Source organism: Rattus norvegicus, chromosome 8, assembly GCF_021556685.1.
Source record: "Rattus norvegicus strain SHRSP/BbbUtx chromosome 8, alternate assembly SHRSP_T2T, whole genome shotgun sequence".
Classification (NCBI taxonomy): Eukaryota; Metazoa; Chordata; class Mammalia; order Rodentia; family Muridae; genus Rattus; species Rattus norvegicus.
The window spans coordinates 57,562,551-57,574,032 of NC_141541.1; the positions used below are offsets into that span (position 1 = coordinate 57,562,551).

The following is an 11,482-nucleotide window of genomic DNA, read 5'->3' on the forward strand; positions in this document are numbered from 1 at the left end:
TTCTGGCTTAATTGCTATGAAGAGACGCCATGACCGAGGCTACTCTTATAAAGGCAAACATTTAATTGGGACTGGCTTACAGTTTCAGAGGTCCAGTCCATGATCAACCATGGCAAGAACATGTCAGTGTCCAGGCAGCTAGGAGGAGGGTCTCTAAGCCCACCACTACAGTGACACACTTTCTTCAACAGGGTCACACCTCCTCTAATAGTGCCACTCCCTGGGCCTGGCATACTTAAACCACCACACCTAGCAAGGCTCTTTCTGCTACCGCGGCTTTGCTGAGATTGCTTCTCTGGATAGTGAACTAAAGCCAACAGTTCAGGATGTTGAGAGATTTAACCGTCATTAATTGCTTATTTGAGGTACAAGGTCATTCATCTAAAGGTGACTGTTCACACTCAGAAAACCGAAGACACTTCGACTTCGTCCACTGGAATTTTCTCTGCCATTGAGATGTGTGGGACAAAGGCACTCACAGAATTGCAAGACGCCATAGTCACACACAGTCCTGATGCGGGTCCTGTTTCAGTTGCCATGGGGTGGTTAGAGATAGATGTTCCAGTGAGCACTGTCTCTTCACTTTGTGGAAGAAGCTCAATACTACGTTAGGAGCACGTGGCAGAAACTTTAATCTCTGTGTTGTTAGCTCCAGATGCCTGTCCTCTCCTGTCTTTTGTCGGTGAATGTCTGCAATGCCGGCATCTTGCTTACATATGGCCTGAAGTTACTTAGCCCAGCATCATGTCACCGCAGCCACTGCCACATTCTAAGGACCCCTTTCTAGGGGCTCAAACAGGACAGAAGAAACGCTCAGGAGATGCTTTCCCATCCTCCCAACAGCCAACAACAGAGGCCCTCAGGGATACTTATGGACGCACTTGCCTCGGATAATTGTGTATTTTCTAACCACATTGTCTTTATCTTTATTATTCATTATCCTATTTTTAAACCACTTTGCTGGGCCGTGCCACACACTCCTGCTCCATAACGCATTGAAGCAGGCGTTCCCCTGCACATGGTATTCACACTTATTCAAGTCGCCTGGCCACACCATCTTAGATCGTTACTTCCCTTTACATTTTGTAGGAGGATACTCTCCTCGGTTGTTAAAGTTCCCGAATTGCTCCTCCGTGATTCATAAACACCAGAGCAGTTGGCATTCTAACTGGCAACTCGTGAGAACGCCAGGGTCCTCACTGCCGCGGAGGTTCAGACAATGAACGGTCTGAAAATGCACACAGGATAAATGAACCATTCTGCATGGGTTTAGACGGAAACCTCTGTTTCTCCCCACACGGGCGCTTTCCGGATCTCTCTAGAAGTAAGAGAGAACAGCATGTTCTCACAGGCACTTCCTCCCTCTCTGAACAGTCTACACTATCTGTGCCATTGGGGCCTTTAAACCGGGGCTTCTTAACCTACGGTCTGAGAGTGTGTAGATACAGTTGAGGGTCTGTGAGCTTGGTTATAATTATAGATGATAAAATCATCCAAATTTCCATCCTTTTAACAACATAACTACTGCTTAAGGTCTTCTCAAGCATCACTGAAATGGAGCACTGTATTTTAGAGTTAATGCCAGTCATGGCCCACTGCACGGCCATGACGTCGCGTAAGCACAGCAGCAGCTTGGCTCCCAGTGGTCATTAGGCATGCTGCTAAAACTTGCATTTTAATGTGCTAATTAGGAAATTTATGTGTTACCGTCTTGCAAACTCCATTTAAAATATTTAGTAATTGTAAAGCAGTATGGATACTTCCCCATTAGTTCCAGGTATTTTAGTTTTTAAATGAATATATTAAAAATACCTTTCCAAGAAAAGGCGTAGATGTATATCACTTGATGTCCAGAGGGTCAAGGCAGGAACTGTTTAGGACGCCTTTCTTCTTATTACAGGTGAAATCTAAATAATAAATGTCTATAGGGTTGAGCCTGATACCCTTCCTCTTGGAGTTTATTGGCCTATACAATCCCAATGTTCTATTGTGGAAAGTAAAGAAAGGTGAGCAGTAACTTGATAGGAGACTTGGCCCATACTAGGTTTGTAAGGGGCCAAGGTCAGGAACACCAGCACCAGCAGTCAACTGCATTGATATCACACAGCTGTAAGAAAGTCCCACCACTTCTAGAACATTCCTCTCTAGAATCTGTAACTCTGGTCCAACTATGAGAGAACAAAACAGAAGTCCAAAAGGAAAGTCATGCTATGGATCTCTAACCAATGTCTTCACCGATGGCAAATTCATCAAAAGCAAGAATAAAAAAAACCTGAGAAACCACCACACACGGAGGGCTGATTCAATTTGACATCATGCACTGACATCCACCCTGACACACTGGTGGACAAGATGGTGACTGTCCCCCAAAACCTAGAGTTTATGGTATCAGTATTGCAGCCACATAGTTTTCTATTTTCCAAAACATTCCCTGGTTTATGTGAGCATTAGAAAGATCTGGGTGACCTGCTAGAAAACTGCTCTATTATTGAAACGTCTGTAAGTCTATTCCAAAATTAAAGTTGGGATGGCGGGAAGAACCCTCAGGCTTCTGGTCCGAAACTAGTATCTCTCACAATTTTGACTTGTTCATTCATCCTTTATTCATTTAACATTAATCATCCCTGGGGCACATCGAACACTGGGCTGCAGGGAGAAACCCCTGCTGAGAAGATCTGAGAATGATGGGCCCAAGGAGACTATGATCTTCCTTGCCAACCTGGAAGAGGTGGAGTTAGAATGTTAGGGAGTGAATTCTTCAAAGAGATTTGCACCCACTCGACACAGCAGGAGAGAAAGAAGAGATGTAGGAAATTGCAAGTGAACAGGGCAGGACACTGTGGGCGGAGAGAAAGAAAGGGGATTCTGGGTAGTGTAGTCTTCAGTGAACCAAACCATTGGCCTGTCTTCAGATTACCCAGTATAAGGAAGCCCCAGAGTTGGAAACTGTCATGTCCCTGCTTCAAATCCTTAGCAGAGCTGCTCTGTTCCAAATCACTTCCTGTGACATCCTAGAAGAAAGTGGGGTCAATAGAGTATAGTCAACGTCAATTTTGGAATTCTCTGCTATATTTATAGCTACCTCTTAGAACAAACATTGTAAATTAATGTAAATTGAGTAGTTTATAACAAACCTTTTTGTTGTTGTTTTATGATTCTGGAGGCTGGAAGCATATTATCAAGGCCAAAGAAGATGGAGACTTGTGAGAAAGTCACTTCCTGGTCTATAGGTAGACATCTTCTATATCTTCAAGCTGTAGGAGTGGGAGAACTCTCCTGGCTCATTCTCATGACTGATTTACCAGCCAAATGACTCACCACCAAATGCATAGCTCTGGGACCTAGCATCCCAGTTCACCAGCTGCACATAGCACACTGCGTTGAACTGGTGACTCCCTTGATATCGGTGATGCTGTATTTATCTGTCGCAACAGCCTGTTTCCACATTCTAATGCCTTTTGTAAAGGGGGGGGGGGACTTAGAGTTATTTTGGTCTTAACTACATCTTCGCAAGCACACTGACCTTAGTGGGGAAAAGTGCAGAGATGGTTAGTTCTAGAGATTTCTCAGACCAGGCAGATCCCTGGGATCCAAGGCTGAGTCAGGCTTGCCTTGCTTCCCACCTGTTGCTTTTAGCACATGGAAACTCCAGACTTCTCTTTCCATGGGTTGAAATAGTTTCTTTTATACAAGAACTTTCGGTAACAATCCTATCCATATGGGGCTAAGGAGATGGCTCAGCAGTTAGGGGCAGACTCTTGCTGCTTTTGCAAAAGACCTGGGTTCAGTTGCCTACACGGTGGCTCACAGTGTCCTATAACTCCAGGTCCAGGGGACCTAACATCCTTTTCTTGCCTCCTTGAGCATTGCATGATTGTGGTACACAAAAATGCACGCAGGCAAACAGATGTATACATTAACCTCCCTCCATAAACCTAAGAGTAGAAGAGCATCCTCAAAGAAAAACAGAAAACTTACTAAGAGAAGGAATAGAAAAGAGTCAGGCTGCTACACACCCACAGTTACGGGGAACGGAAGGAGAGGTAGAAGATGCCAAAATTGAGGGCCACCCAAGCTGAGTAGTGGGTTTAAGACCATCCTGTGTTATAAAACAAAACCAAAGAAAATCGAAGTAACAAAGATATGGGGAAGGGTGAAGGGGAAGACAAGATGGCGCAAAAGGGAAGAAGAGAGCAAAGGAAAGTGAAAGGAAAAGAGGGGGAAGAAGGGAGGAAGAGGAGAGGAGAAGGGAAGAGGGAGGCCAGAAGGGAAGGAGAGAGAAACGCACATCATCTGTAAGTGAATCTGTCCACTACAGACTTGTGGAAGTTGATGACATTTTGAAGTGGCAGGTGCTCTCAGCAAACATTACTGTAGTAATGACGTTCCTACTCCATGCATGTGGGTGCTCTTTTATGCTGGCCTTAATCAGCTCAGGATAGCATTTCCTCTTTGGGAATCATCAAAATACACAGCTCAGTGGAGGAAGATGGGGAAGGAAGAGAAGGCAAGGAGGAAAGGCTCGAGGGGAAGCCCTAATTTTCAGGCTTCTGGCAAGACAATGGCTTTTTCCTGTGTGCCAAAACTGAAGGCCAGGCCTTGTAGTTCTGTGATTCTCAACATAGCCACTGGATGGCAGTCTCAGTCTGCTCTGTGTGCATCCCAGTCAGGCCCCTGCACTGGAAAAGGTTGCGGAGATTTCCCCAGGGAGTCTTAGCCTCTTTGAGCTTCCTGCCTGGCTGAGGCTGGCTGCATTTTGAGCACAAATGAGCTCACTGGTAGATCATTGCCTACAAAAGACTTCAGCAGTGTGTCAGAGTTGTAGATGTTGGCAAATCTGCGGTTTGTAGCACTAAAAAGAGATTGGGTGTGTCTTTATTGTCTAGCCTCGGGGGGAAACACTAGTGGACACTTGCCATACTCTGGCTGTCTAGAAATTGTTGAACAATTTTATTTAGTCTTAACCCAAAGGTGGATTTGCTGGACCTTTCATAAGGATGGGGCTGGGAATGGGGGCTGGGGCTGGGGCTGGGGCTGGGGTTGGGGCTGGGGCTGGGAGAACAGTTGTTTGAAAGCCTGGGAAACCTATGCTTTGGGGAAGGTGATGTTAAGCACATTCTCCAGACCTGGAGAACATTCCCTCCCACAACCATGCTATCACACCAATATTCACTTAATACACTCCTTCTCTGCAGCCCAAATCCACTTGGGCTGCTCAAAGCTAAAATCCATTGAGTAAAACAGATGTGCATGCTAATGTGTCCACAATAAGCCCCATTCCTCTCTGCATCTGGAGAAATTCTATGTAGCAGTGGTCCTTGTTTTATGGATAAAGTAAACATGTTAAGCAAGGAAAAGTTCTTGTCTGTGATCATACAGGTAGGAGTACCACAGCCAGGACTCCAATGTGAGCCATGTTGCTCTGCAGCCCACAGTCATTGCAAAGTCAGTCAAGACAAGGGCACTGTTCACCAGATTCATCACTATACCCTCTACCCAACACAGTGCCAACATATGCATCTAGCTGGTGCTAGATAAAGCTCGTGATGTCACTGGGGCTAAGTACTGACTAAATGGTTAATTCTGTTCTTCAGGGACCTCAGTGTCACAACCCCTGCTCACTCCAGCCTCCCTGAGTATCCTGACCTTCACCAACGACCATTTGGAATTGAGTTAACTTCCAGGACTTTGGCAGGTGACCTCGAACAATGACCGCTGTAATGTTGGCACTTGCTTTCTTGGATTCTGGTTTCCAGGCTGCAGTGGTAGCTCAGGCTGGATGCTATCAAAAGATTCTAGAATCAGAATAAAGTCTTCAGCCTATAATGGGCTAACCTCTTCCCAGGTCTGAGCATTGGTCACTGTCCTCTGCTTAGAGACACTGTGTTCTCTCTTACAGTCATGCTGACTGCTGGCTTGTGCTGAAAGTTCAGTCTTGGGCTGGTGACATTACTGAAAGGTGATTGATCATGCCAATGTCATTAATGGTTTAATTAATTTAATGAATAAATTAATTTTTACAGTACAGCAGTATGAATTAGAAATCATGTAATGAGTGAACAGTTTGCTACTACAGATTTGGGGGTTTTTTTGGCTTGGAGAAGATTTGACTGTTTCTATCACATTCCTCACTCCTACAGAATGATTATCTTAACTTTTTCAAGCATAAAAAAAGAATATTTGAAAATGCAAAAGACTATGTAATGTCAGTGCTTCTGATGAATCTGTGTATCTTCTGTGCAACTCCATGATAATTGTCTAGGTAGAATATATTTGCTAAGAACACCTTGAACACTTCGTGTGAGACTGATAACTTGATATTATTGTAGGAACAGGAGCACAAAGGCTATCTGGTCTACTTTCTTCTTAATTAAACACCACTTGTGTACTTAAGACCATAGACCAGAAAACGAGGCTGTTCAGCCACTTCGTACCTTCTCAAAATAATTAAGCAATAGGCCAGGTGTTTCCAATGACATTCTGCTGGGATCTGGTCAGTCATTCATAAACCTGCTTTGAGGCAGATGCTGCGTATGGAGGTCGTGGGTCAACTCCGAGAATAAGATAGATTCAGAAAGTGCCATGGAAGAGTCTGGAGTTCAGTAGGAAAGAGAAACATCAAGTCATGCATGAAACATAAAGGGTCTTGGGATGGCCTCAGAAGGTATCTTAAAGGTGCTTTAGATCATCCATTTAACACCAGACACTGTGCCGGAAACAAACTTCGGTGCCTTCTTGGACTAGGTGGGGTCTTGGGACTGCTTGAAATTTTTTTTAGAGTTTCTATCACTGTGATGAAACACCATGACCAAAAAAGCAAAATGGGGAGGAAAGGGTTTATTTGGCTTATACTTCCAGACCATAGTCCAACACAGGAGGAAGTCAGGACAGGAACTCAGGCAGAGCTGGAACCTGGAGGCAGGAGCTGATGCAGAAGGCATGGAAGGCTTACTGGCTTGCTACCCATGGCTCGCTCAACCTGCTTTCTTATAGAATCCAGGACCACTAGCCCAGGGATGGCACCACCCACAATGGGCTGGGCCCTTCCCCATTAATTGCTAATTGAGAAAATGTGATCTCATGGAGGCATTTTTCTCAGCTGAGGGTCCTTCCTCTCTGATGACTCTAACTCCTGTCAAGTTGACATACAAAACTAACCAGTACAAAGATGCTGGTGGTAGGAAGCAGGTCGCTGGGGTGACAGCAGCTACATACAACTGCAAAGAAGCATCTTGACATTTTAGCAACCGGAGAAGATCAGACTGGAAGGTGCCAGCTACGTGGTCAGGGCAGAGTCTGGATCAGGTGACAGCGTGGGCTTTCATGATAGAACTTAAGCTGAAAGCTTAAGTCCAGGACCTGTTTATGCACTGAGGGATTGATGTGATGTCTGTGATACAACAAGAAGCAAGTAGACATATAAGACCCTAGATTAGGGATGAAAGCCAGGCTCAGTCAAAGAAATACAATCATTGCTGACACGGGGAATGAAGGAGAAGAGAGTGTGACAGAAACAAGCTTGGAGAACACACTGATTTCATTTCTGTGTCTGTGATAAAACTCCACCCTGACCAAAACAACTTAGGGGAGACAAGGTTTATTTTGGCTCCAATTACAGACCATCGTTGCTGAAAGTCAAGGCCAGAACTTGAAGCAACCGGTCCCCAGTCAGGAGTAGAAAGGAAATGACGCATACACACATGCTCAGCCTAATTTCTTCAGCAGCCCATGAAAGCCCAGATTCAGGCCGGGCTTTACCACCTCACTCAACATAATTAAGAAAAATACCGAATTCTCATTGGCTGATGTAATCTTGATGAATCTTCATTGAGAGTCTCTTCTCAGGTGAGTCAGCCTAGGTCCTGACAGCAATATTAGAGAGGGTTGACCCTGGGTGGGATGCAGGCCTGTTAATCCAAGACTCAAAAGACTGAAGCAGGGGGATGAACTTAAGTCCAGCGTGGGCTACAGATTTAGATCTTGTATAAATGAATGAATGAATGAATGAGAAGGTTGAAGGGTGGAATCAGTTTGATGGAGATTGAATTTCTACAACTGTGTGGAATAGCTGGTTGGAGAAGAAATTCAATGAAATTTTAATAAACCTCAGTTCATATTCAGTTGCAAGTCTTCTCCACCTTAGAAGATTGAGGGAAGGAGCCGGCAGAGAAGGGTTCCTGGGCCAATGGTGTCCTTTGCCAATGGGGACTGTATTCATAGTCTAAACCTCAAATCTCCTCCATGGTGTCCACAGGTATCTTAGACTCAAAGTTTCCAAGTCTGGCACCCTGAGCCAGTCTCTCCTTTATTTTACAGTGTAAATGGAAACTCCATTCATCCTTCAAGGTCAGTGCCTTCAGTTAGAAGTTACCCTTGATGCCTCGCTCCAAACCCACATCCAGTGCATTATCCCATGTGTCTGGCTTTGCTCTCAGTGTATAACTGAAGTCTAGCCATGTCTACTTTCTTTCCTCTAGAACCCTCACCCCATCTCTATTGTTACCCCCTCCCCCCCCCGCATTGTTCTCTAATGCCCTTCTGAAGTCTGTTACCCACCTAGCAGTCAGTGATCATTTAAAAACTCAAGTCAGTTCAAACATGCTCAAGCGTATCCTTTGTCTGTCTCACTTGAAGGAAAAAGCAAACATCTAATCAATGTCTGTGGACTGCGCCATCCAGCTCCTGGTGACCTCTGGGCTTCTTGAGTTTTTATTCCCCACCCCAGGTCATCAGTTGTTGTTTGATCTCACCAACATGGCCACCTTGCTTCTCTTCAAAGATGGTACTAGATCCGCTCTTCCTTCAGATCAGTGTTCCATGCCTGCTACCCTGACTAAAGGGCACACAGCCTCTCAACTTCAGGTTTGTTGTAATCTGTAGAACTGATCCATTACTTGGCAAAATAATAAGTTAAGTAATGCCACCGTAACAAGTCCCCAAATTAAGTAGATTACAATATAGAGGTTATGCAGCTTTTGCTGGTTCCCGAGAGCCAATTGTTTGATTTTCAGGAATTTATGAACTAGTTGTTATACGTGGCTTTTTTTTAAAGTTAAATGAAATAAATGTATAATTAGCTTTACATTTCTTAATTATTTTACCACTATAAAATTATTATTGCTGCATATTACTGTAATCTATACCTTTGCATGTATTTAGGGCTGCTGTATCTGTGTGAGGGAAATACTGTATAGTGACAACATACAGTGCAGCTTTACCCACCTCAAGAGTAGTAATGGTGCATTGGCCATCTTGAGAATGTTTGCACATTGCTAAAGTCAGTAAGAGTCACAAATCAGTTGTGTGTGTGTGTGTGTGTGTGTGTGTGTGTGTGTGTGTGTGTGAACTTAAAGCGATGGAGTAAATATTTACAATGCACACTAAATTTTAAAGTAGGACATTATAGTGTGAATAACACACTCACACACACACACTCACACACACACACACTCACACACACACTTGAGACAGTAGCCAAGAATGCGTACCACATTCAGAACTGGTGCTCAAACCAGTGACGTCATCCACACCGCTGATACATGGGTACATGAGTGGCACTCTGAGATTTATCTTTCCTGTTTCCCTTTTCCTTGCTTAAAAAAGTGTGACGGTTGGTTTGAGCTGTCAGCTCGATGAACTAAGAGGTACCCGGGGTTGATGGAGTACACCTGTGTGTCTAGTGAGGCATTTCCAGAGAGGGTTGGCAGACTGGACAGTGACTACTAGGAAGAGACCCAGCTTGACTAGGGGAAGAATCCTCATTCGAATGGCAAACTGCTGGAAAGAAGTGGAAAGGAACAAGGAGGGCATGGGCAGGCCAGCGGGTCTCTGTCTTTGCTGAGTGACTGAGTCTCGTACGACTGCCTGCTGCCTCCAGACTCCAGCTTCCTTGGCTCTCAGAGCGAATTTAACACCTCTCCAGCACCTTTCAGGCTTTCAGCATTGGATATGAATAGCCAATCATCCTCCCTCCTTGACTGCGCATCTGATTCTCTCCTCTTCCAGTGTGCAGGTGGACTTTGTTGTCTACGAGTTCCTATTGTGTCATCCAATCTAATAAACCCTGTGTGTGAGAGAGAAAGAAAGAGGGGGAGGAGTGGGAGGAGAGAGAGGGAGAGATGGAGGGAGAGACATCCTATTGGTTCTGTTTTTCTAGAGAACCCTTCCTAATGCAAGTGAACAAAATCAATCAATATTCAGGTTAGAAATACACCCATTAATGAATTGGAACCATAGGCTAACTATAGATATACAATGCCAATACAAATGAACCAAAAAATTCCCTATCAACAGGGTGTCAGCAGGGTGTACACAGTAATTGCATACCACACTCTTTATATCAGCAAAATTGATAAGAAACATATGAACATACCCTCCTACCCAGATCTGTTCTCACTATTTGTGGGCCTGTTGCCACACACTTCTGTTTATATTTTACTAACCAAAGTAAGTCACATAGTCAATCATACCTACTGAAGTGAGCAGAGATATACTACATGCCTGAAAGGAGGAAAAGTAGAGTGATAGTGTATGTAATTCTGACAACCACTCCAGTAGGGGTGTATGTGTGTGTGTGGTATGTGTGTGTGGTATGTGTGTTATGTGTGTGTGTATATCTGTGTGTGTGTTGTGTGTGTGTATATCTGTGTGTGTGGTATATGTGTGTGTGTGTGTGTGTGGTATGTGTGTGTGTGGTATGTGTGTTATGTGTGTGTGTATATCTGTGTGTGTGTTGTGTGTGTGTATATCTGTGTGTGTGGTATATGTGTGTGTGTGTGTGTGTGGTATGTGTGTGTGTGGTATGTGTGTTATGTGTGTGTGTATATCTGTGTGTGTGTTATGTGTGTGTGTATATCTGTGTGTGTGTTATATGTGTGTGTGTGGTATGCGTGTGTGTCTGGTATGTGTGCGTGTGTGTGTGTATGGTGTGTGTGAATGTGTGGTAAGTGTGATATGTATGTATGTGTATGAGTGAGTGTGTGGGAATGTGTGTGGTATATGTGCACATGTGTATGTGTTAATGTGTGGTATGTGTGTGTACATGTGTATGTGAATGTGTACTGTGTGTATGGTATGTGGTATGCATGTGTGTAGTATGTGCGTACATGTATATGTCTATATGTGCATGTTTGTGTACATGTGTATATGGTATGCATGTTTGTGGTATATGTATGCATATGTGTATGTATGTGTGCATGTGTGTATGTGTATGTGGTATGTGTACATGTGTGTGTGGTGTATGAGTGAGGTGTGTGTATCTAGGTGTATAGTGTATGTATGTGTGTGTGCATGTGGTGTGTATGAATATGTGGTGTGTCTGTGCGTATTGTGTGATATTGTATGTGTGGTATGTATGTGTGCGTGATATCTGTATGTATGCATGTATATATGTCTGCATGTAGTATGAGTGTGTGTATATGTGTATATGTGTGCATATGTATGCATGGTATGTTATTCTCATATATAAATGTGGCTCTCATCA

The 11,482-nt window shown here is 44.0% G+C and overlaps 1 long non-coding RNA gene across 1 annotated transcript; it reads right to left on the bottom strand.

The window, feature by feature from the left end:
* Positions 1-2,578: 2,578 nt before the first annotated feature.
* Positions 2,579-5,778, bottom strand: LOC148004121 (uncharacterized). The gene is made up of 4 exons (XR_015627258.1): positions 5,647-5,778; positions 3,135-3,254; positions 2,918-3,011; positions 2,579-2,719 (listed from the first exon to the last, which is right to left on the bottom strand). It is a non-coding gene; the product is annotated as an uncharacterized LOC148004121 (long non-coding RNA).
* Positions 5,779-11,482: the final 5,704 nt, after the last annotated feature.